Source organism: Patagioenas fasciata, chromosome 3, assembly GCF_037038585.1.
Source record: "Patagioenas fasciata isolate bPatFas1 chromosome 3, bPatFas1.hap1, whole genome shotgun sequence".
NCBI classification, from domain to species: domain Eukaryota; kingdom Metazoa; phylum Chordata; class Aves; order Columbiformes; family Columbidae; genus Patagioenas; species Patagioenas fasciata.
The window spans coordinates 98803951-98827934 of NC_092522.1; the positions used below are offsets into that span (position 1 = coordinate 98803951).

Genomic DNA, 23984 nt, shown 5'->3' on the forward strand with positions numbered 1-23984 from the left:
TTAGACAAATAATGAGCTTTTCTCATTAACATGCTGATACCTTTTAGTGAAGAGATGCTGTTTACAGTATTTATTTTCAGAAACAGTGGAATCTAAAGATGGCCTGTGACTCCCAGTATAAGTACAGGAAAGATTTTTTGTCCTTTCACTATCTCTGATTGACAAAATAATTTGTACTATCACTCAGCAGAACTTTTTAAAATTGTTGAAATATGTTTCTAAATCATGCATGTCTGGAACAAATTTTTCATTCTCAAACAGAAGCAATCTCTGTCAACTTAAGCATAAGAAATGCAGGTTTCTAAACTTCTACTAAACACATGCCACTGTTTTAAAGGTTTGCTTTCCTTATATAAATCCTAATAAAAGACCGTGTTTAGTGCTTATAAAAATACATAAATGCCTCCTTTCCTAAAATAATTTAATTAACTTTGAAATTTAGGATGCTCTACCAGAGAATAGCAAGAGTTATTGAGAAAGCAGTTTCAAGCTTTCATATTTCAGACATGTTAAGTCAGAAGAAAGGCTTTTTGGAGGAAGATCACACCCTTGCTATAATGGTACAGGTCATCATTCACATATTAAAAATAAAAATAAATTTAAAAAAAAAAGGCTGTGTAGTCGATTTGTAAATCCAGTGTACGCCCAAATAATTTTTCAAGGTGATGTTTAGAAATGATCAAAACTTTCTGGTATCTCTCAGCAACACTGGGTGTACAAGAGGGATAGTGGAAATGCTTCAGTGCCTTGATTAGGGCAGAAGTAATTCTGAAGAGAATGATTCTTGTTTCTTTGTATTGCTGCTGTACTCTATTGATTTTATTGATGTATAGGTTCTTATAATACAGTGTTGTTACAAAGTGTGAGAGTACCTGCTTATGTCCTGTCTGGCACTATTCTTGCCATGCTGGATGCATTAACTGATGACAGATGGCTCACTCATTGGAAAACAGTGATTACCTTTGTTATATGCCCTGGCATTGCAGGACCTTCACACTGTGTCACCACTAACAAGTCAGGGGTGCAAACTGCTGAGCTGCTCACTTAAGACTTCTAGGTGTTTTTTTTTTCTTCTGCACAGTAAACAGAACAAAATATGTACATACAGAACTCATTATATTTTTCTTGAATGTTATAACAAACCTGTACGACCATTGGCAAAATTCAGTGGAAAGGTCGTACCCGTGCAGCTTCTTTCTTTTTTTTTGTTTTGTTTTGTCTTTCTTTTTTTTTCATCTTCTTTACAGAAGAACATAATTGTTCCTGTGCCTACTTTAGCTGAAAAGGTAATCAAGGACAGCCTCATTCAAACAAAATGCTACTATTCTTTGATAATACAGAACTTCAGCTTAGTATTCTCAGAGTATTTAATGTGCATAGGGTTCTTATTCTGTGTATATTCTTACATATCTTTTTAATATTTATATTAGAATCCACCATGTAAGGATATAAACAACTGACAGGAGTGCTCTATTATGTTGGATTCCAGTTAAGCAAATCAGCATTTTGATGGAGAATTCAGTCCTGCAGATCTTATTCAAGTTGCATTCACTAAAAGTCCATGCTGACATTACGGAATGAAAAGGGAGTATGAAATTAAAAAATTAATCTGCAGTCATTTTTATAATTGAATTCAAACAGAATACATATCTGTTTAGGACTGGATTGTGTCATTCCAGTCAAAGTTCTGCTTAGCAGGCGATGTGAAATGACCTTCACCCATGAAGAGTACGTCAGTTACATCACCAGCAAGAAGATTCTCCTTTTTATATCATCAAAACTGATTTTCCCATGCGCAAGAAAAATACTTAGTTGAAAGTGCTTGAATGCAGTGGTCATTCAAAAGAAAGGAAGGCACCTGTTATTGTAATACCAAGAATACTGCAAAGCTCTTATAAAGTTTGAGTAGCACCTAGAGAACTTAAAAAAAAAATCTGCATAGAACTCAACATGGTCATTGAAGGAAGCACTTATTTTAACCTCTGCCTTGTGATGCAGAATTATAAAAACAGTGAAGCTGAATGGTTTGATGAAGGTCATTCATCAGGTCAAAGAGATGTAATAAAGTGCAATTAGCAAAGCAGCAGGTGAGGGTAAGAAGATGCATCAGGAAATGAAACCAAGGGTGTATTCAGAGCTGTGATTTGAGAACTACACTCTCTCATCCACAGCACAGATATACTGTCATCACTTGAAGCCTGCTGGGCTTTTCTAGACAACTGTATGAAGCAGTTATAGCAAACTGTGCATCTAGTAAGCATACATACATATGCAAAATTCACATTGAAGAAAACTGTTATTATTATCTTTTTCTATTAGCATGATAGCTATATTTTTCTATATCTACAACAGCTTTTGCCATGGTAAGTCTCTCATGCTGTGTGTCTTTGATGAACAAGAAATATGTCTTTAAACACTGAGAAAGGCTTAAGACTCCTGCTAATGCCCAATGCCTTCCCCACAGCACCAAGCAAAATAGGCTTGGACCCTAAAAATCTACATATTAATGATCTTTATAGTGCTGACAATTCTAGAAATAACAGAAGTTCTATTTTGGACCTTTTGAGGGCACATTGTAGACTCAGAGTTGTTTGGGTTTTGTTTGTTTGTTTTCTTCTACTTTAGACTCTACTTATCTAGAGTAATGGAAATATGACACTAGGCTTTGCAATACATAGTCAAACAAAAATATATTTAAGGATCTAGAAAACAGTTTTGTATTTTTAATATCAAATCATTTTTATACCAGATTCTTTATCTAGATTTATTTGGATTCACAATCATTCTCATTCACAGCTCTCACAGATAAATACAGAACCCCAAAATATGCTATACGACTTTAGTCTGTCATGCCTCCATTTGTGTCATTTATTTTGGAAATGTGCTATTGACAGGGCTGGTAATACTATCCACCATTAAAATCACCAGTACTTTCTAGAAATGTAACTTTGTCCACTTCAAATTCAGTTTTCCACGGTAGGTATCTGCTCAGTCCAAAGATTTTGGCCCAAACACCAAACAGTTCAGAAAAATATAAGATTTTAGTCATTTTGCAAAATGTGAAGTTACCTTAGTGTGGCATTTGTGGAAACTGAGCACATTCATCAGATAGCTTCAAATACCCCGCTGTTGCCACTATAGGTACCTGAGGTATTTATACATTCAGTAGAGTAGTCTTTACTTGTAGAAAATAATTGAGAATACCTAACTCAGGTACTCTAAAATACTGGATGTACCTTCTCTACTGTTAGTTGGTTGAAGAAACTAAGTAACGTGTTAAAAACCTCCCTTGTCAGCCTAAATCTTCAAATTATCTCCTGATCCATTGATTTTAGTAAGGATGGATTTTAATTAGTCTCTCATAGACCTGATTATGTTAATATGATCAAGAAATTAAACACAACTCCAACCCAACCTGTTCTCACAAGTTCCCATTCTCTTCCATACCAGCACTCAGAAATAATTTGCTCAGGCTGAATATAATTACTGTGCTGTACTGTCTGCACAAAGAGTGTGGTGCTCCATAAAATTCACTGCCACAAACCTCCTTTTTTATTACATTGATAAAAGCATACTCATTCTACTGTGCATGGACCAAGAGCTGTCATCTCAAGTAGATGGTTGCAGGTGGGAAAGAGGTACTAAAGGCAAGACTCCATACATTTGTAGGATTTTAAAAAGAAGTTAAATGAGAAAACTGAGCTAAACTGGTATCACGGAAGTTCCACACAGTAACTTTACCAAAAGAAGTTCAAAAAGTTAAAAAAAAAATTCAAAACTAGAACTGGCAGTATTTAGCTCGTTCCCTTTCCCCATTTTTGCTCTGTTGTGCACGTTCGTTGTTTTAGAGACCCTAAGCAGATGATCACATGCTCTTTTGTTCTACTTGTGTCTCTTGCAGGGCACAGGAATGTATCAGAACTGTTATGCTGTTATACTTTTTAACTGCTTTATCTCATAGCTTGCAGAATTTGGAAGGTAGTGTCTTCTAAGAGTTTTCTGTCATCCACACTAACCCTGTGTCACAGAGATGCTGTATGAATCTACATAAGTCATTTAAGCTAAAATATTAATGTGACAGCTAATTTTGTGTTCTTCAGTGAATGTCTGCCCAACTTTGTCTTGATTTTCAGATTTTTGCAGCCCTTAGGAAAGTACTGTACCTTCTGAATGGTGTTCAGGGAATTGAGAGTGTTCAACATCATTTGCAATAAATCAGTGAGATCTGAAGGACTGAGCCTCAGGTTGGGACTCTCCACAGCCCTGTGTTCTGGACCTGCCATTATCACCCTCCCTAGGACGTGTCAGCACTCAGAATTACGGTGATCTTCCAGTCTATCAGGTGAGCTGTGGTTTTATCTATATGTTTCTAGTTTATGTCAAATATAAGACATTCAATTCAGCTTACCTCATTCTGCAAAAAACAGGATTATTTTAAACTAGTTCACCCTATGCTTGCTATCAGGTGAGAGCTCATACACAGATACCAATGATTCGTGTTACTTTGGGGCAGGATAGTTTGATAATGTATCTAAGTTCTTGTGCTCTCTTTTTGTGGTAAAGAAATACATTATTTAATCATCTTTGCCACAGAAGTAACAAAAAATTATATTATACAGCATGTTGAACATAGAAATAGTTTTTTGAAAAGCCAAATATTTGGAGAAATTATCTCACCTTGGGGTGAGGTAACTCATTGAGATGGTCATGTTAAAAAGGAAATTTTGCAGATTCTTGGGGGTTTTGCTCTGTTTTCCACTTGTTCATCTAGAAAAATCTTGGTAATTTCATGAGCTGTTGTGAACATATACTTAATAATGTTTATAAGGTTCAGTTACTTTAGCATTTTTGCTACGAACTATGGACAATGAAAACCAGTGAGAAGGTAAATAAATGTACAGCTGCAGACATTTGGATGGAAAACAGTAGACAAAAAGGAGTCATAACACTACTGTTTAAGACAGATACAAATATTTAATTAATTCTCATATCCAGAAATAATTATGTTCTGTGGAGAGAAGGGTAGCAAAGGGTACAGTAATTAAAGGCTCTGTCCTCTTGTATATACTAAAGAACATCATCTAATTATATTGGCAAGTATAAATCTAACATTTCCTAAATATCCAAACTACTCCTTTGGAAGTTGTATTTTTCTGTAATGAGTTTCTTTTTTAGCCATATGTCGTATAAAAACACAATTTTTGCATTTCTTTTTTAGAAATGAACTTGTTTATTCAGCGAACAGCATGTGAAACTAAAGACCTTTTTCAGTCTTTGTTGATGGTAGCCAGCAATGTCCAGAAGGTTTCAGGTAAGAAGCAGAAGCAGTAGCAATAGCTAATGTGTGGCTGTTCTGCGGCTGCTCTGGCAGGTGATGAACAGTGGCAGCAGAAATACCCACCTCATTTCTGTACGCGCCGTCACTTCCCATCCTTCTGGTGCAGCCACGGTCCTTCCCTCGCTCCTTCTGACTGTGCAACAGAAAACAGACCTGAAATTTAGTCTGCTGCACTGCAGAACAGCATGAAGTCCTCTTACAGGACTCCATTCCTTGTGATCACATGTTTTGAAAGTAATGAGACTTTTTTACCCATGCTATTTTTGGATTTACTCTCTGCTACTGGCGATTAAAAATTGAACTATGCCTTGCTATAGATTTAGATTTTTCTCTACAGAGAAAGAGCTGAAGGAATGCAGCCAAAAGCTATTCAAACCTAACACATCCCTAGACTTGAGAAACAAAAATCAGTGTATTTCTCAAGATTCCTTCTCCTAGCTGAAGCTGGAAATAAACACTGGGTCACAGTACTCACACTCCAGTTTTAAGCAGGCTATGAGTGAGATAAAGGAATTGGTGAAAATATGCAGCTTTTTCAAGAGTTTATTAGATTATAGTTAAGTGTGATAACATTTTGTAGATAGTAATGTAGGGCTCTTAGAAATATTTTTCACGTTATAGCAATGTAGAATAAGAAGATTGATGCTTCTATTATTATTTGTGCTTTGCACATAGCAAATGGAAGGAGAAGGAGGAAGCTGTTTGTTCTGTATCACACAGAATGCTATTCATCAGAACCAAAATACCTTTACTTATAGCCCAATCTCTTAACCATTGGACTAAATTTCCCAAAATGGCTTAAAAGTTGGATTTTCACTCTTTGCCTAAAGAAAATGACTTAGTGTTCTTGAAAACTCAGAGTAGGGATTCCTTTTGGCTTGATAACTTCAGGCTTTAATAAGTGAAGAAGTGTTTCAGCAGGGTAGAGGAACCTGCTTACATTTCCAGAAGGTGAACAGAAACCTGTAGAGGAAGAAAGGGAAGTCTGATGTTTTTCTCATCCTGAGCAAGACAGAACTTCATAGTAAAATAGCAGATTTAATCTGCTTTCGTGACTTTGCATTTTCTGATGATCTTGTTTTTCAGCAATATCAATATGTATGTGCATATATACTCAATTCAGATCCAAAGGGCAGTTTAGCCCCTTTCCAGGTATGTGTCAAAAACAAGTGGGATAAGCTACTTACATTAAAAGCTACAGATTTTGTGTGTCATGTCATCAGTTAAATTGTCTAGAGCTGAGGGAATGGAAGACTTGACACATATGCTTGTCCTTGGAGTCTGAGGTCAGCCTGTTCTGTGCCCGCTGCTCTGCTGTGGAGCGAGAGGTTGAAAAGTGGCCATGGAGAAGCACAGTCTGATCTACAAGAGCTTTGCTGTGGTAGAACACAACGTTTAAGACCTTCACTTTGAGCTCCCTATGCATAGCATTTACCTCATGGAAACTTGGCCATGGATTTTCCCAGAAGTGGATTTTCTGTACCTGTCTAACCTTTGCTAGTTCTTTGCCCTGGTGGCTTTGCCATTGAGATGCTTGTTTATTAAACAAATGGGATTTGCTTAGCAGAAGGCACTTCTTTTGATAACTCTTAACATTTTTCATGAGATAGGTTAGAAACTTCCGTCTCTGTTTGAGCACTGAAGGCATACTTTTGTTGCCAGAAGTACTGAAAGCCTGTAGCTTTCATCAGCCTCAACCTCAGGTTCTCAAAAATCAGGAGTCATCACTGACACACAAGATCTAAATATCCTCACCCAAAACACCTTTTTTAAACTTCTTGTTTTGCATCTTTATACAGATACTGAAGAAATTGATATATTACAGATTTTGTGACAGGCAGCTGGTATTAATGATAGCCAGAGAAGTACTGAAGGTGCACCTATTAGACTTCTGTTTCATTAGTAGCTTGAATTGCAGCTGACGTGAGCCCACTTTATTTTTCTAAAAGCAACCCTAATGAGTGGGATATGTTGCTGTACTCATGCAATGTAGTGATGTTCTATGAAAACAGGTAAGCAAATAAGAAGATAAACTGAATAAGCATACACATTTTTCTGAAGGTAGGTAAAATTAAATACTAGAGAATACTCAGCCTGAAGCTAACAGATACACTGTAGACCATACTAGTAATAAATACATTAAGCTGCAAGTTAATCATAGATCTTACTGATGAGTTCTGTAGCTACATCTGTAACTGCTCTGTGGCATGTAGGTTTGGGTAACCAAGAACTCCTTCTAACACTGATACAGAGATAAATGTTTAGTTGGAGCTGAATCTAGCCTTTAGGCTGTGTCCTGAACTCTCTTTTCTCTCAAAGTCAAATATTATTTTTAGCTCTTATTGACATGACCAGCTGACTCCACTCAGCATTAGTTTCTGGTCAAATGCACTTCTTCCCCTCCATGTCTAAACCGACTGACCAAAGAAGTTGTGTTCTTCAGACATGAAATGGATTTTTATAACTGAGGTTCGTGGTTCAGGTTGTTGGAAGCTACATAGTGACGTGAAAGGACATGTAATTGAAAGGCTGTCAGAAGATAAAAGTGTATCAAGCTTCCCAGGGCATTCGCATTGCAACTCATGAAGTCGGATGACATTGAAAGAGCAATTCAGCGTTTAATGCATGCACCTCTGGTGGCTCTGTTCTTCCACGGCACTAGCTGTTGAAGTATCAATCACAAAGGCTGTAGTACAGAATTTAATACAGGAATTTTCCATTAAAGAAGTTAGCTGTTGCAGTTCACAGTAACTTTCCTTCTAGCTCAACTTACTTACCTGCTGAGGACACAGCACTTTGTCCTTGAGTAGACAGGATTGCTTTCTTCCTTTTCTTCCCACTGGAGCGGAGAGGAAGTTGAATGTGAGTACATATGGAGCAATGCACAATGAGTAACTGCGACACATGCATATATTATGATTCAATTTTTTTTAAATGTCAAGCAATAATAAATGAGAAATAGAAGTAACTCTGTAACCATCCTGAAATTCTCTTAAATGTGCAGTAACACTATAAAAGATGCCTGTATTTACTATAAATAATAAAACTGTAGCATTACACTAATCAAATTCGAATCAGTTCAACTGCGTAATTTTCAGTGAAGAGGTACTTATGAAACACAAAATGAACTCCAGAATGGAAGGTTCATTGGTTCCTAATCAAAAGCAGTCAGCTTTAAACACCAACCAGTCGGGTGATAAGTTTGTCATTTCTCAACCGTGCTCTGGCAGAGAAGTTGCCAAGAAGGCTTGACAGCCTTTAAACTTCGCAGAGCATTTTTTTTGCCTGTTTCTGAATGTCACGTTGATCTACAAACACTCCTGGGAGGCTGGGAGGAGAGGCAAAGTAACAGCAGTTCTATTAAAATATATTTGCAGCGATGAATGTCAAGCAGAGTTTATGGTCTGAAAAAATGTGTAGTTCCTGAAAAGAAATTTTCACCACCCGTCAAGTCTGATTCCTTCTTGTCTAATTGTGTCCAGCTACACTGGGGGACTGAGGAGTCTCAATGATTAATTGCCTAGGTGTCAGAGAAGTACAGGCTTGTGATGCATCATTAAAAGCCAAAGATCAGGGTGTCTGAATTAAAATGGGAAGCTCTGAATGAATATAATACTGCTATATACAATTAACAGCACAAGCCAGAAATCATTTACTTTCATAATTTAGAACAATGGCACTTCTGCAGTGAAAACATTTACAGTACTTTTACTTTGCTTTCTACAGGCTTAGTACAAAAGGAAGAGACAAAAATTAATATGCATCAAGTCAGTAACAGAGAAACCTGTCTTTGAAATATTCTTTCCTTTTAATCAGCGTGAGCTCTGCTAAATAGGGGAAAGAATTATGAGTAGGTGGAGAGCATCTAGGTTACTGCAGGTAAATCACACTCAGGGGAATAACTTTGTAATTTGAGCAACAGAGTCTGACCTTTATGTGACTTGGGATGAACAGGTCTTCTCTGTTTTAAGCCGGCATGAACAGCAATTGCAAGGCAGTCAACCTGCAGTCGCTCAACCATCTTTCCCTATGTGAAAGTCTGATTTTCCCTCCTTTGGCAGTTGTACCGTTGTCCTGGAAGAATTCTCTGACTAATGTCTTCTGTTTCACATCTTCAAGTGTGGGACCCCATAGGTATTTTAGCAATTTTCAGTATTGGTTGAAATCCCATTAAGCTTCTGAGATTCTTAAATTGCTTCTTGGAGTTTATTTGTCTTGTAACTTAGGTTATAAAAGTAGCACCATATACATTAATTGAACAACCATTTAGCAGTATGGCTGTTTGTTTTGGGTTGATAGAGGTCATAAAGCTCCATACCCTGTGGTGGAAAACAATTAGATCTGATGATGAACATACTATTAAATATATGATTACCAGACTTCTATCAGTTTAACTTTAGAAAATAGCAACCAGCTGTAGCCAAAGCATATCCAACTGATAGAAAGTCATATTTTGTCATGTGCTAGCCTGTTATAAATATTGTCATTTCTAATGTTTTATGCTAATGACAGTGACTAATGGTAGTCATTATCTCCATTCATTCTCATAAAAAATTTCCTTAAGAGAGGATGTTCATAACTAGAAAGCTGTTTAAAATTAAACTGTGGTTTTTTTCTAAAAGAGAAAACAGTAAAAAAAAATACCAAAAGGTTGGTTAGTTAATTTGTTTTGTTTTGAGTGTGTTTGACAACTACAGCTGTTGTTAATTGTGCCATGAGTTGAACAGCTATTCCTTTTAGAAATGTTTTTGGCATACTAACATGCATGCATGTCGTGTCTTCTTGTGGTCTCTGCAGAGTGGAAAAAATGGTCAGACTCACAGTGGGATAGCCCTGGCCAGATAAAGAAGCCTGATACTGCCCCTGCGGAGCCTAAATATTAAGAACATTGAATTTCCTCATCCATTTCTTACTTCAGTTATGAATTCTGCTTACTTGACAGGTACAGAGTACTTCATTATGTGCATGAACAGAAATGCTTAAATGGATGAAGCAGCTATTTACATCTGATAGGAGCTAAGTGGGACATTAAATTAATGCCAAACAAGTAAGTGTTCATTTTAGTTTCATTATAAATGGCTGCAGCACAGCAGTAATGTCTGACTCTCATGTGCTGACAAGTTCTATATTTCTTACGAACTTCCCTTAGAGCTCAATGTAGAAAGACAAATTCACACTCTGCATGATGAAATTAGCAGCAGATGCATTAATAATTGAATAAGGATCTCTGAAGAGACACCGTAGTTCAGCAGGAGAATTTGTGACTGGCTGGTTTTAACTGCACGCTTCTGTTATATATATATATATATATATATGTATATATTTATATACTTATACATATTTTTATATATGCACTTACATAAGCCCCAAGTTGAGAGACACTGCCTGTATGTAGCCTTTGTTTTCAAATCTGCTTCCAGCTTTTAGAAGACCTTGCATAGTTACATTTGGCGGGTCCATGAGCAGACTGCCAACCATTAATCTGGGCAGAGCGTGGCCTTGCTCATTCTTCCGTATTCTGTGACTGCTCTCAAACTTACAGTCAAATTCAACACAGTCCCTTCTGAATTTGTCTCCAGACAATGACTGGAATATGAGTGACTGAAAGACTTTTACTGTAGGCAAGACTCTTGCCATAGACCTCCACATCTGTAGCTCCCATGGAGTTTGAACATTTTCCTGAAGTGCAAAACCCACCTTCTTTTAGAAAATCATTACGATACTGTGCTGCAATCTTCATTTCCATCCTTGTAAGCAAAGTTGGTGTCCTTTGATTGAACCACATGCATTGCAGATTCCCAGGTTTGGGAAAGAAAGGAGTGTGTGCATTTTGGACACTAACAAAGAAAACAAGAGGATTGCCAGAAAAATACCTCAGCTTTTTGAAGATACTACCAGTCCTCGAAGTATGATCGTTCCTCACACCAAGTAGTATCATGCTCAGAAGACACTGAAAAAACAGTATGACACCTCATAGAAGCAATACTACTGAGGTAACTTGTCCTGGGTTTAAAATCAGCACTTCATTGCACTAGTGCCAAGAAAGTGATAGCAATTTGAATAGTCTGAGAATTTGTGTCACTAAGAAGAATAGGACAATTTAGCACCTTGTTACTAGATTAACTCCCCATAGTTGTCAGCTCTGCTAGCTGCCTATGCAGACTTCAGGCACTAGTTTCGAGTTGCACAGAATAATTGCTTTCAGAATAATACTTTCCATTTCCTTCATATAGGTCTAATATATTTCATTGTTGTTTAAAAAAAGTAACGTTCCCATCATCTGAGTTTTTAAGAAAAACACTAAATACATTAACAAGATCATGTACAAGTGTATACCCCAATTACATAGATCAAAAAGGAATAAAGAAGGAATTGGTGGGAGCTGGGGGGAGAGAGATCATGAGAGATCATTAACTACGGCTTTATTCTTCACATGTCTGTACAGTGGGTTTAATCCTATTAACTGCTTTCCATTCATTCTGTTATTCCCGTGGTATAGGATTCTAAGTCTGTTCCAGGTTAGTCATGAATATTATACAGTCCAATAACTTTTGCATCTTTTGTTATCGTATACAAGGCACATCACAGGTGTCACTCTTTATTCTTAACATCTGAAGTAATCATGGAATTTCACTGCTCCTATAGAAACAAAGAGATTTTTCTAAAGCATTCTCGTAAATTAATAAACCAATGGCTTTTGTCCAGGTTTTGCAGGTCACTGGACATTCAAAACAGGACAGCAAATTAAAAGAACCCTTTCTCTTTTGCTATCATGGTAATTTTGCACTTGAGTATATGAGCATTTGTTAATATCAAAACTATTGAGGAAGATATGGAATGATTTTCTTTTAGCTTCTCCTTGAAAAGTAGCGATAAATGTTGCATTTCAAATTACAGCTTTCCTTGAAATGTGACTTCATTAAAAAAAAAAAAAAAAACAGCAATCTTAGACACCAGGTTTTTGTCCCTTGGTGACTTCCGGTCAGAGGTAAGCTGCTTTGAGGTAAAAAGATAATTTTCTAATTGCCAGTGCAGTAACCTCAGCCTGAAGATCAAGTGGCTACTTTTTTGGTTATACCTCATCACTAAATGGATGCTTCTGCAGGCCAGTATTTTTTTTCCCTTGTGCATTTGAAGCCCTCAGTCTTCATACTTTGCCTCAGTTGCCCCTTTCTCTTATTATTTTTATGTCTCTTATGAATTGTACAGATAGCGTTTACATGCACTGCTGGAATAAGTTGGCAAGTCTGTTGATAATCCATTTGTGGATGTGTACTTTTGTACAGATTTCCCAGAAGAATAAATCATACTTTAAACTAGATATGTAAGCAAAGAAATTAGGAAAAAATAAACAAACAAAAACCCCACAACAACAAAATACCAGACACACACCCCTTTTTTACAGTTTTTTTCTGATTTGGAATGCTGTTGTGGAGAAACTGGTAAATATTGCACCTTCCATATGCACTCTGGAAGCATGAGCTTTAGGAATGACCAATACAGCTGAAGCAGAGCAAGACTTTGCAGCAGCAAATTATTGCTGCTAGACACAGGACAGAATGCCAGTTCTTTCCTTGGGAGCTCTTGAGATGGCAGACTAAGCATGAGCAGTGTCCATAGAGACCCTTAGCCCATATTCAAGCGAAACATGACATATAGATATGATCATTGTGGCTATCCAAATTAACCTCTGAGGGCTGTGATAACTATGCTGCACTGGCAGAGCTAAAAATTCAATGCAGTCTCAACTTTTGAACTTAACAAATCAGATGGTGTGTCAATTACAATTTGAGAAAGTAGGACCTATTTTTCCAATGTCCCATATGAGAACTACAACCTCTGCTGATCATAGGAAAAGGTGTGTAATTTTACCAGCTTTTCCTTTCTGCTTTCCAGTCTACTGCAAGTGACTCTCCCATCATGGTTTTCATCAGTTCCCTAACATTTCTTAATCCGATGTTGTCACCTTTCTTACTTCCTTTCTCTTTCTTATGATGCATGGATACTGCATGAAATGTCTGCTGACTTTGGAATTAAAATGTCTATTTTGAACTTCACTATGCAGGAATTTCTAAAATTGGGCACGAACTTAACACATGCAGTTCCAAAGTCTTCACTGTTGCACAGAGGACCAGCCATTAGAGAAGCAGATGTTTTCTTAAAGGCCTCATTTAAGAGTTGACTTTCCCACTGCTAAAACAGTAAATCCAAATTTGTCTTTCAGATACTCTTCTGAAATGCTGGTGTCCCACACGGGGAAAGAGAACTTAAGCTGCAGTTTCCTGCTCTTTCTGTTACCCCACCTTTGCTAATCACTGCTCCTGTGGAGCTGGTAGGAGATTTGCACATAGATGTGTTAAAGCGATTTTGGTGAAGGTAGGCTTTTGCAACTTAAAAATGGCAGTCTTCATGGGGAAAAGGATGAATGTTATGGCATGAATAGATAGTGGTTATAATCCCAATCCAAGCTGGAGGTCCATTCCGCATACTTTCATCCTTTTGTAAAGAAATGTTCAATATGCATCTCCACAGATGTATTTGCATGCTGTGAATGTCTCCTCTAGAATACTTCTATACTTGTCATTTTAAGACATGAAACTTTTTGAACATAGATGGTGGAGTAAAGGACTTCCGAAAGACAGTCACAGGTTCAAAGACTTCAGTTAGAACAGTAGTTCATGAATACGAGCAAGTGGCTTCTCGGTTATTCCGTAGAGAGAGTGAAGGGAACTGTTAGAAGGGCAAGAATCTCAAGATGGAAATGGAAGGTGGATACACAAAGCAAGAGAAGATGGAAGAGTTTTTTTCTCTGAAAAATAAAAAGCTGTACATCACAGATGTTGCCTAGCGTGACCAACTGAAACTCGGGCCAGGGACATGGCACATAGTGTGGATCTTAACAGCGTCCACATAGAAACTATCCATAATAGATCTAGGAGTATCTATTGCTCCAAAATTAGGTGACAATGCAGACTTGGAGCAGCTCCTGAAAACTCCTATCCCAGACCTGAGCAGAAAAGCAGATGTTAACACAGGAAGTTTACTTCCCAGAGCACAAGCTTTTGCTCTCCCTATAGCTTTAGCATCATGCCAGCATGAAGCTAAAACCTCCAAACTGAACCTAGCTTTTGGCTTGTTTGTATCTTTATAAGCAAAGGTCAAGTAAGGGCTGGTAATATATGCATTGTTTTCCAGAACACTAAATCAAGCAACAAACTATTGGTGTTTATGTAAATAAGAAATAACCCAGGTCATTCTCATACTTTTATAGGTTTTAAAAACTACAGCCATCAGCATGAGCCACCCCCATCTCTCAGGAAATGGAGCAGGGGTTAAACACTGCCTGTGTTGTGAGCATGCTACAGCTCCATGTTCCACTTCAGCATAGTGGATTTGACAAAATGAACACTGATAAGCAGTGTAATTCCCGATGGAGAGGGCTGTACCCAAAAAGAGATGACCTCTTGGCTAGCCAGTGCCCAAACCTGAGCTAGGTGAAAACTTAAGAATAACAGACATTTGTAACAGTAGTGATGGGTTCCCTAGGAGCAAAAGCTACCAGCACAGAAAGTTCTTCCCCAGTCTCAGGAATATGATATCTCATTTTTGCCTGAAAGGATAAGAATTTATATTCCTTTTTTTTTTTTTTTTTTCTGTAATCTTTAACTTAAATGTACAGAAGAGAGTTCAACACCAGAATTCCTCTGGAAGATGAAAGTGGGGTTTGGTGTGTTAGTTATTTTTTGAGAGGTAGGAGATGTGTTTTCACCAGAAATAGGGCTGTTCCTATTGCCCATAAACACATATTTATGATGTATATTAAAAGAGTTTTAGTTCTGTGCTTACTAATAATTTGGCTTAGTGACTTGTTCAAGTTCATTTTACACTTAAAAAATGTGAAATGTTTATCTCTGGACCCTTCAGGTTTTACTTGTTTCTAAATTAAATGAATAGTAAGATTTGCATCAGTAGGCTGCACTGACTTTTTAGTCACTAGAATTTTTCAAGTATTTTAGATGAAGATTGAAGCACACTTTCGGCATGTAAAATAATCTAACATTCTAATTGCACTTCACATTAAACTATTTGCTGTTACTTGGACATCCGTTGTGCACAGAGCAGCTGATTCTATTGAGATGACCACAATGACTTCTATATCTTTTCAATGAATGCAATGAATTGAAAATCAAGGGATATATATTAGTATTCATATTTCTGAAGTACATCATTCTGCATTTTGTCAAAATCCATGTTGGCATACCAGTGTCTTTCTCAGTTGCTTACTTTAACATCATCTCTGAAATTTCTTAACTGTCTTTTTAGATCTACCCTACTTGTATTTTTCTGTACTTCCTATTTTGACATTTCACTTTCAGCTGTATTCTTTTAGTCAACATCAATCTTTATATGAATACCAAGGTGGTACAATATTAGTCTTCTAATGTGGCTTTCCGGTCATTCCTCTTGCTTATGGCCAGAACCTCATCCAGCTTCCTACCCTCTCACAATCAATCTTTGTCTGGAGAGATTTTTAAGTTATGACAATAATGACATAGTTCAGAGAGCAAGATTTTTTGTAACAGCTGTTTGGTTTTAATTGGCAGTTGAGTGGAAGGCATTTTCGCTGTGTAGGTCCTGTAAGATTTGTCTGTGAAATCAGAAATGTCTGTCTCTGCACAGCACCACGGAACAGGTACAAATATTGTGAGACTTTTGCAGCGTCTTCTAATGCATCATATAATGACAACACTAGAAAATGGATCCTGAATTGAACAGAAAAGTATTATCTGTGTCTACTGCTCGTGTACTCCAGCTCTCTTTCTCAGCATTTCTACACTCTATGTACCGCAGAAATATTTTCTGTAATACTGCAATATTGTGAACATTCTCAGATATATATTTTTGAGTAAAACCCAATTATTTTGTAAATATTTGGGAACTGGTGACAAGCACTCAGCTGATCCCAGTATCAGTGAATTCAGCTGGCAGAATGAGCTAAGTGTAACAATACTGTGGCAAATAATTCACTTAAAGAATGTAATGCGTATGCTTCAGAGGTACACATACATCAGTAGAATACTGCATATGCCCATCCTATCGACAAAAGGGCAGGTATTTCCATCACATGGAAATTGGTTGGCATAAACTAGTTCTGTCTGAGAATGTGGAAAAGGGACGACAAAACTGATTTTGTCAAGGACAAAGAGAGTGAAGGGCAACAAAAAAGTAAACAATGTATTTAGACATATACTTAAAAATATTTGAGTTATTCTGATCCAAGCAAAGGGCAGTTAACAGTGATAAATGTAATAACCCTGAAAAATAAATATGAGAACTCATTTAAGCTTTTTTACTAAAACCACAAAGAACTGACTTACCATAAGCTATAAAATATGTCACTAAATCATCAGCCTTTATGAATAATTGCCTTCTGTGGTTTCTGAAATGCTCCTTTCTCTCCTAGTACTCTGAGTAACTGTGTACAACTGCAAGAATTGATACCTGTAAGGAAGTTCCTGTGTCAGACTAAGAAAGTAAAAAGTAATGATTTTTTAAAAAGTCATATCTTACTACAGTAATGAGAAATCCTGTTCACCTCAGTGGGTCTAATCATAGGTGTATAGGTTGTCAGATCTAAAATGATACCATGCTAAATATAAGAGTACAGAAGACATTAATAAATGGGCTACAGCAAGTCATTTCAATGGTGTTTTGTGGAGTGCAGTCTGTGTACCAATGAAAATCTCCATGATTTTTATTAATTCCATTAAAGTAGCACACCACATCCAAATATTTATAGACATCAAGCAGATTCACTTCTGGATTAGCCCTTCATATGTATCAGAGGTACCATTTCTTGAAATGTAAACAGTTGGCATCTGCTGAGCCATAATCCCTAAATCAGAAACACAAATGTTTGGATTAACAAACAATGGAAAGCCTCATTTTTTTGTTGTTGACCTCCCAATACATATCTTTTCACTTTCAGTGTTATGTGCATGACTAGCGTTGTTTATCCACTGGAAATGCAGTTTCTTTGTGCTGTAGTGAACACAAAGGACAGTGGTGATCAAATTCAAGCCAACCCAGCCCTTCACTGAAGCTCACTGACTTCAGGAGATTTGAAATCAACCCTTCAGTTCAATGCTGCACATGATGTAGTGTGAAACAACTGAGATTTTATATTCTTAAGATTCAGAGTAATAAAAATCTATTTATTTTCCTCATTTAAAAGAGTAGATGGATCTGATGCTGGAAAAAGTTGAGGAAATATAAACATAAGCTTGTATGTACTGTCTATTGAAATCTATTTGATTTTTTTATGTATAAAGTTTTAGCGTTCCATTGCACCAAAGTGTTTAATAACTGTTAAGTGTTTCAGTACAGACCTGGAGCTGCTCTCTGTCATGTTTGTAGTGCATATATATGAAATACAGAATGTAGATATACATAATAGTCCATTGTACAAAATAAAGCTATAACAATGAGCAAACTACTGAAACTCTAATGCTGAGGGAATAAATTTGAAATTCTTTTCCAGAGTAGTTTATTTTTGGACAGGGTTTTTCTTGAAAAGATTAAATACAGAGCTAATGGAGAGCACTGAGAAGTTGGAGAAGGGTGAGGAAAGTACTCTCTGTGTTGCAGGTGTTGGTGCTCAGGACCTGAGGCACAAGCAGTGATCTTGAAAGTCCTGTGCATTCTGGTTTGTGCTGTGGTTTTCAAGCTGTATAGATCCCCGTAGACAATCCATAATCAACATTTGCTGAAGTTTCAAGGCTTCCAGTCTTCCTCTTCCCAAGTCACGTTCCAGCTGCTGCCCCCAGCTTTATGCCAAGGGTTCTAAAACTTGTTAGAACTCCTCCAGCTCTATGGCAGAAGAAGGAAACAAGTGCTCCAGGTCAACTTACCTGGTGAGGGTGTTTCTTGTAACCGCTGCTCCTAAAAGTAGTGGGTTGGTCACTGCAAAGGGGAGCTGGCAGTGACCATTCTGAACCAGCAACTCTTTGGAGCCTGATGTGATCACTGGGCATTGCCTTTGGCAAGATGACCGGGAAACAGTGACATTTCCACTGCATTCTGTGTAGCTTTACACACGCTCTGCACAGGTACTCAGTGTCCATTGCTTTTTTTTTTTTTTAATTCCACAAATCTGTTTGGCTGCAAAGTAACTCTGAGTAAGTTGAAGGAAAGACTGGGATTGTCCACATACAAAAGACTGATGCTTTGACAATGTTACAAATAAAAATTAAATTCAGTAAAATACCCCTACGTGCAATTTTAATTGTTTTAACAAGTCCTTTCATGCTCTGTTTTCATGTTCTGTTAATTTCTGGACACACCAGATTTCATTATAATCTGTAAGAAGACAGGAATTTGTTTTAATTTGTTTTTAGGTTAGGTATTAAATTTTAGGCCTTTGCATTAGGATTTCTATATGACTTTAAAAATATCAAAATAATTACTTTTTCTCTATGCAAATATGCAAGTTTTGCTTTCATTCCTACCCTGTCATAAGAAATCCAAAATTCTAGGCAGTATAAAAAAACATGGCCTGAATCCTAGTGTCAATATTCACCTATTTCCCTTTTCAAAATAGAACGTAATTTTACCAGACATCGCTTTAACCCTGAGGTAAAGGAAAGTATCTCTTGCCGTGTTAAATGATAAGCTGTGTAAATTCTAGCTGTTGGGGATCTATTCTGTGCTGCCAACAGAAGAAAAAGGTGTTTCCAGTCATTATGATTTTTAATGTTCATAATTTGAAATAACCCATATACTGATACCGTTCAGGGGAAATCTAGTTTTTCTGCACATTTACCAAAAAGGTCTTAGAAAACAATATAAAATCATATTATATTATGGTTGCTGCCTCAACACTAGAATTGACATAGTACAGTGCATTTGTATTTATAGTTTGTACAGTAGTACATTTGATCCTTGGTTTTATTATTCTATTGTCATATAATTCATGTCTTTCCATATTTTGTCACAGTGAGTTACTTGTTCACCTGAAGAAATGCCAGAAAATATTATTTTTGTGAATACTAAAGCCACATTTTTTTGTGAAAAATCTATGGAGAATATTCTTAGAATCACAAGTGTATCATCTGGGAATTTTTAATCGTTTGTATTTTAAATAGCCAAGTTTACTTCATTGTTGTGCAGTTCATCTACCTGTATTCATAAGGTGTACCTGCATACCACTTTGATGAGTACTGCAAGGTTCAGAAATACCCTGCAGGAATTAAAGGGCTTGTCTTTCTTCAAAATGGGTCAGTGATTATGGACTGCTTCATTACCTATGAAAAATAATGGAAATTTGCATTTAATAAGAGTAGATACAAAGATCTAATGGCTTTACAAGTAAGCATAAAGTGGTATTTGGATAACTGGGTCTGAAGAAACTTGCTTGTTATCTAACTAACTTAAACTAAAAATTTATTATGAAAAGTCTTGCTACTGGGAAATCTCTCCAGCTACCAGGGAATTTGTTTCCTATAGGATACATGTATAGCTCATGTCTTAAGAGAAGAGGCTGAGCTACTTAATTCGTTGAGAAAATGTTGTGACTTTGTTGTGACTCTTCTAAAAACAAAAATTTAAAAAATAAGAAAGCAGAAGGGGGAAAAAAAAAAAAAGGAAAAATAAGAAAAACCTTAATGGTATAATCCATTGATAAAATTAAATTCACTTTCTTGGGTTTGGCTTACTGATAAAATATTTCGGAGCACAAAAAAATATTTCATAAACACTATGAGATTTCATGTCATGTAAAATCTCTGTCCTTTCTTCAAGGGCCTGAAAAGAAAAGTGAAGTTTCTACCTAAACTGTATTTTTCTAACTAAAATCCAGAATGCCCTGAAAAAATTAAGCTGTGTCTAGTTAATGCTGTCAAAATATCATACCTCAACTGTTCATGCTTCTTTAATTAGACCTCACTCTTTCTTCCCTCTCGTTTTGAATTATATTTGTGCATTAGTTATTCTCCAGGCTCTTTTTTCACAGTCCCTTGAAAACAAAACATAAAATCAATGATACTGAACTTTATGTAGGCTTAATACTAGGCAAAAAATGAAAGTGCCTAGTCCCGCTGTCAATAGGATGCATCTGTGTAGTTCTCCGTGTAGCACTTTAAAGTAGGGTAAGAGACAGCAATCTCATTCTGAGAAGAGGAAGAGCCATATGGCTCCATTTTACGTGTGCCTGGTTTTATAATAGCTCTGAACAAAACATTAGTGATCCTTAAAGAGATTCAGATTACTCACATAAATGGGTAAAGTAGCCGTGCCTGGTGCTGTGGAGTTCCAGTCTTTTCCATGTGCTGCCCTGTTCGGAAAGCATGTCAAGGATTGCAGTTTATCAAGAAACAGGGTAATTATTTCTTCCAAGGAATCTATAGATTCAGCAGAAGGTTCTCATGGTTTGTGTGGTTACTTGAGATCAGACTACAGCATTTTATACATACCTGTAGTCTTTAGTGCCTCCAATACGAATACCTTTGAAGACATCCCCTTGCAGAACAGGACAGTCGATGGTGGTGTGCCATACTGCTATTTCAAATATATAGACACTAGAAAAGGTTGTAAGATCACATTTTGGACACTATATGTGTGTGTGCATGTGCCTGGCTACCTACATGTGCATCCATATGAATACTGGATCTCTGAAAGGATCTGAAATTACTTATTTTGGTTTTGCTCCTTCCTTTCGATACTGAGCTGTCTCTACAAATTAAAAGTGAGAAAACAGTTAATACAGTACCTAGTTTCATTGTAAACCCCTCCTGATTGATGACTTGCCTTCTCCTGGGAACACAGCATTAGAGCACAGACCAATTGATAAAACCTGCAGCTAAAACTACTTCTTGGAATTCTGTTCTTTTCTGGGGAAATGTTTTTTTCATTTATACTAATGTTTAGACTCAGGAAAAAATATATCTAGGTAGATGTGCTGTACACAGAACTTCAAGCTATTGCTTTGTTAATGACACTGATCTGTTTTCCTATGGAGAATCATGTGAATTGTTACCTGTCATTGCATCCCATGTTGATCTCTTAATACTTGTGGGTGTTATACAAATCACTTAAAAGAAATTCCCTGCCCAGACTAGGCGGTTTCCTCTGTTACGCCAATATATTTTTCCTATTGTAACTTCTGGTTTCATAAGTGCTGATACAAAGATTCTTACTTAGTGCTTTGAAAATGCTGACTGATCTACAGAGAGAGATAAAATAAACAACAGTTTACAAATGTCTCTGATAGAGGCATTCATAACATTGACATCAAGGTTGGGTTATTCTCTCTCAAGAGCACCATTAACAGTCATTTTATCACCACCAAGTGTGTATGTAATTCTGTAACAACAGTCCCAATGCTGGGCAGTTCTCCCGGTCAGAGGTTAGCTATAGACGAAAACATTTTGCTATTGAAAAGAAAGTGGAAACTAACCAAAAGTGTTAAACTTCGAGTTTAAAGTCCCATTAATACAGGCAATTACAGACAGCAGAACCAAACTGTGAACACAAGTGAGCAGTGTATTCATTTTTTTTTAATTGTATAGAAAGGGAGAGCTTGTGGCTTAGTTTTTGTTTTGATTAATAGTTTATTTTAGTTTTTGTCTGTTTTAATCCTGAGTTAGCCAGAAAAATATTGATTTTCAGAAGGACACAGTGTCACTATAGATAAGTTGGATATGAACTATGAGTGGGATGCTATTTGAAGACAAATACGACCTTTGAAGAGTAAATAGGTAAACCATATTCAGAAATTAGCCCAGCATTATTTCTTCACATTTGTGAAACTTACTGGAAAGCCATGTGCCATTGTGACTTATGGGGAAGGATGCTGAAAATCAAAAAGATGTACAGAGAAGGGTTCTGAAATGAACGAAAGTTAAAGAAAATGTACCAATAGAGAAACATAAAAGAAACTATCTGTTAATTCAGTCAAGAGAAGACTGAGAAGTAGCTTGACTACAGCCTTCAGGTACCTACAGGCAAAAAAGATTTCTGACAATTAAGATCTCTTTAATTTAGGAGGAAGGAATGTACAAATAGCTGGAGCCAAATTAACGATGGGAGCTTTTAACTGTTGGAGCAATCTGTGTCCTTCTGAAATATATGCTACATCTCATACAGAAACTGCAGACGCTAGTAGAGAAAATTTAGGGACCACACAGGAGTTTAGACTAGACAATAATGTATAATTTTTTCTGCCCTTAACATCTATTTCTGAATTTAAGCATCTGTAAATCAACAAAGATGAATAAGGTTAACAGAATCTGGCCCTCAGTCATATATATTTTATCATTTAATTACATTTCTATTTGAGGATTATAATTCAGTTCTCTTATGACTTCATCTCTGAAACTCTTCTACAGATCCCAGAAATACAGTCTTTCTTATTGTAATAATTAAACTTTGAACCAAATAGAAGCTCTTCAGCTTGAGACTCTGAAATGTCATTAGGAAAATTTAAATAAACATCCTTTTAGCTTCTTTGTTATGAGTGAACACAGAAATGTTATAGCACAAAAAGTATTAATGTCTGTTGTAGCCCTTAGCTATACAAATGTGTGGTTCTGTTTTGATCATGCTTGGTGTGCTGTATCTTGACTAGGTCTTATTCCATTCTGTTTCTACAGGTTAGTGAGACATTAATCAAGAAAAAAAAAAAAAAAAAACTAATGAACATCAATTTTCAACACAGCATTTGGAAAGGTCAAAATGGTACATTACATCCTTATTATCCAAGAGAACAGATGAGTTTAATATCCTGGCAGCCTTTTCCTGTGAAGAAGATATTAAACAAGAACTGAAAATGGCACAAGGTTACCTCTTCCTTTCTTATGACAAAGATTGTAACAAAATGATAAAACTATACAGAATAAATCTCTTTCTGCTTTAATGTTCACACTGTGGATCCTGCCTAGATTTCAAAAGCTTTAGCTAACCAAAGATCCAACACACATGCTATGTGTTTCAGGTCCTTTACAACACACTCTCCTGCTTCTAAGACCCAGTTTCCATCAATATTTTCTAGTTTAAAAGTCGGGAAGACATGTTAACAGAAGGTACACAGTGCAATGAGTTTTGGCAAATGCTGTGTTGAACTGAAACAAAGAATGCACTGCCTCAGCATTGCTTACAACGTACATTTTTCAGCTTCTGTTTGAATGGGCCTAAGAACAGATATAATGTATTGCAACATACAACACATCGCATGTATCCTGCTTTGGAGAGTCCCTGAAGGTATGGAACTGTTCGAAGGCAAAGGAATTTGTACTATATCCCATAGGTTGTTTAAAATTTGATTAATATAAGAAACTTTTGTAATTTGCTTCCTTAAATCATCTGTATGAAGACTCTTACTTTATAAATCTAAGGAGACAAAAGAAGCCAAACTTCTGGAACTTGAGGTGTTGTATATTAACACCAAAATATACCACCAAGGTGCTCATATTAAATCTTATTATGATAACCAAACAAGTGGTATGCTTAAAAAAAAAAAAAAAAAAAAAAGGTATATGGTGTGCACCCTCATTAGTTACTTGTATTGGTTCCAAATGAGATATGACAAGTCTACTATTACATAATAATTTAACAAGTAATATATTAAAGATTTTCATAATTATTAAAAAAT

The 23984-nt window shown here is 36.5% G+C and overlaps 1 protein-coding gene across 6 annotated transcripts in view; it reads left to right on the forward strand.

Annotated features, from left to right (window-relative positions):
- Nucleotides 1-23745, forward strand: part of KHDRBS2 (KH RNA binding domain containing, signal transduction associated 2) — a 372066-nt gene extending 348321 nt beyond the window's left edge. The window contains exons 11-15 of one of the 6 annotated variants that reach the window (XR_011738480.1): nucleotides 4134-4342; nucleotides 5219-5311; nucleotides 10281-10385; nucleotides 11133-13714; nucleotides 22987-23745. The gene's annotated coding sequence lies outside the window, so the exon portion shown is untranslated. Of the gene's footprint in view, nucleotides 1-4133; nucleotides 4343-5218; nucleotides 5312-10280; nucleotides 10386-11132 lie in introns of all 6 variants that reach the window. The other 5 variants (XR_011738481.1, XR_011738483.1, XR_010651118.2 and 2 more) reach the window with 5 other exon arrangements.
- The last annotated feature ends 239 nt before the right edge of the window (nucleotides 23746-23984 follow it).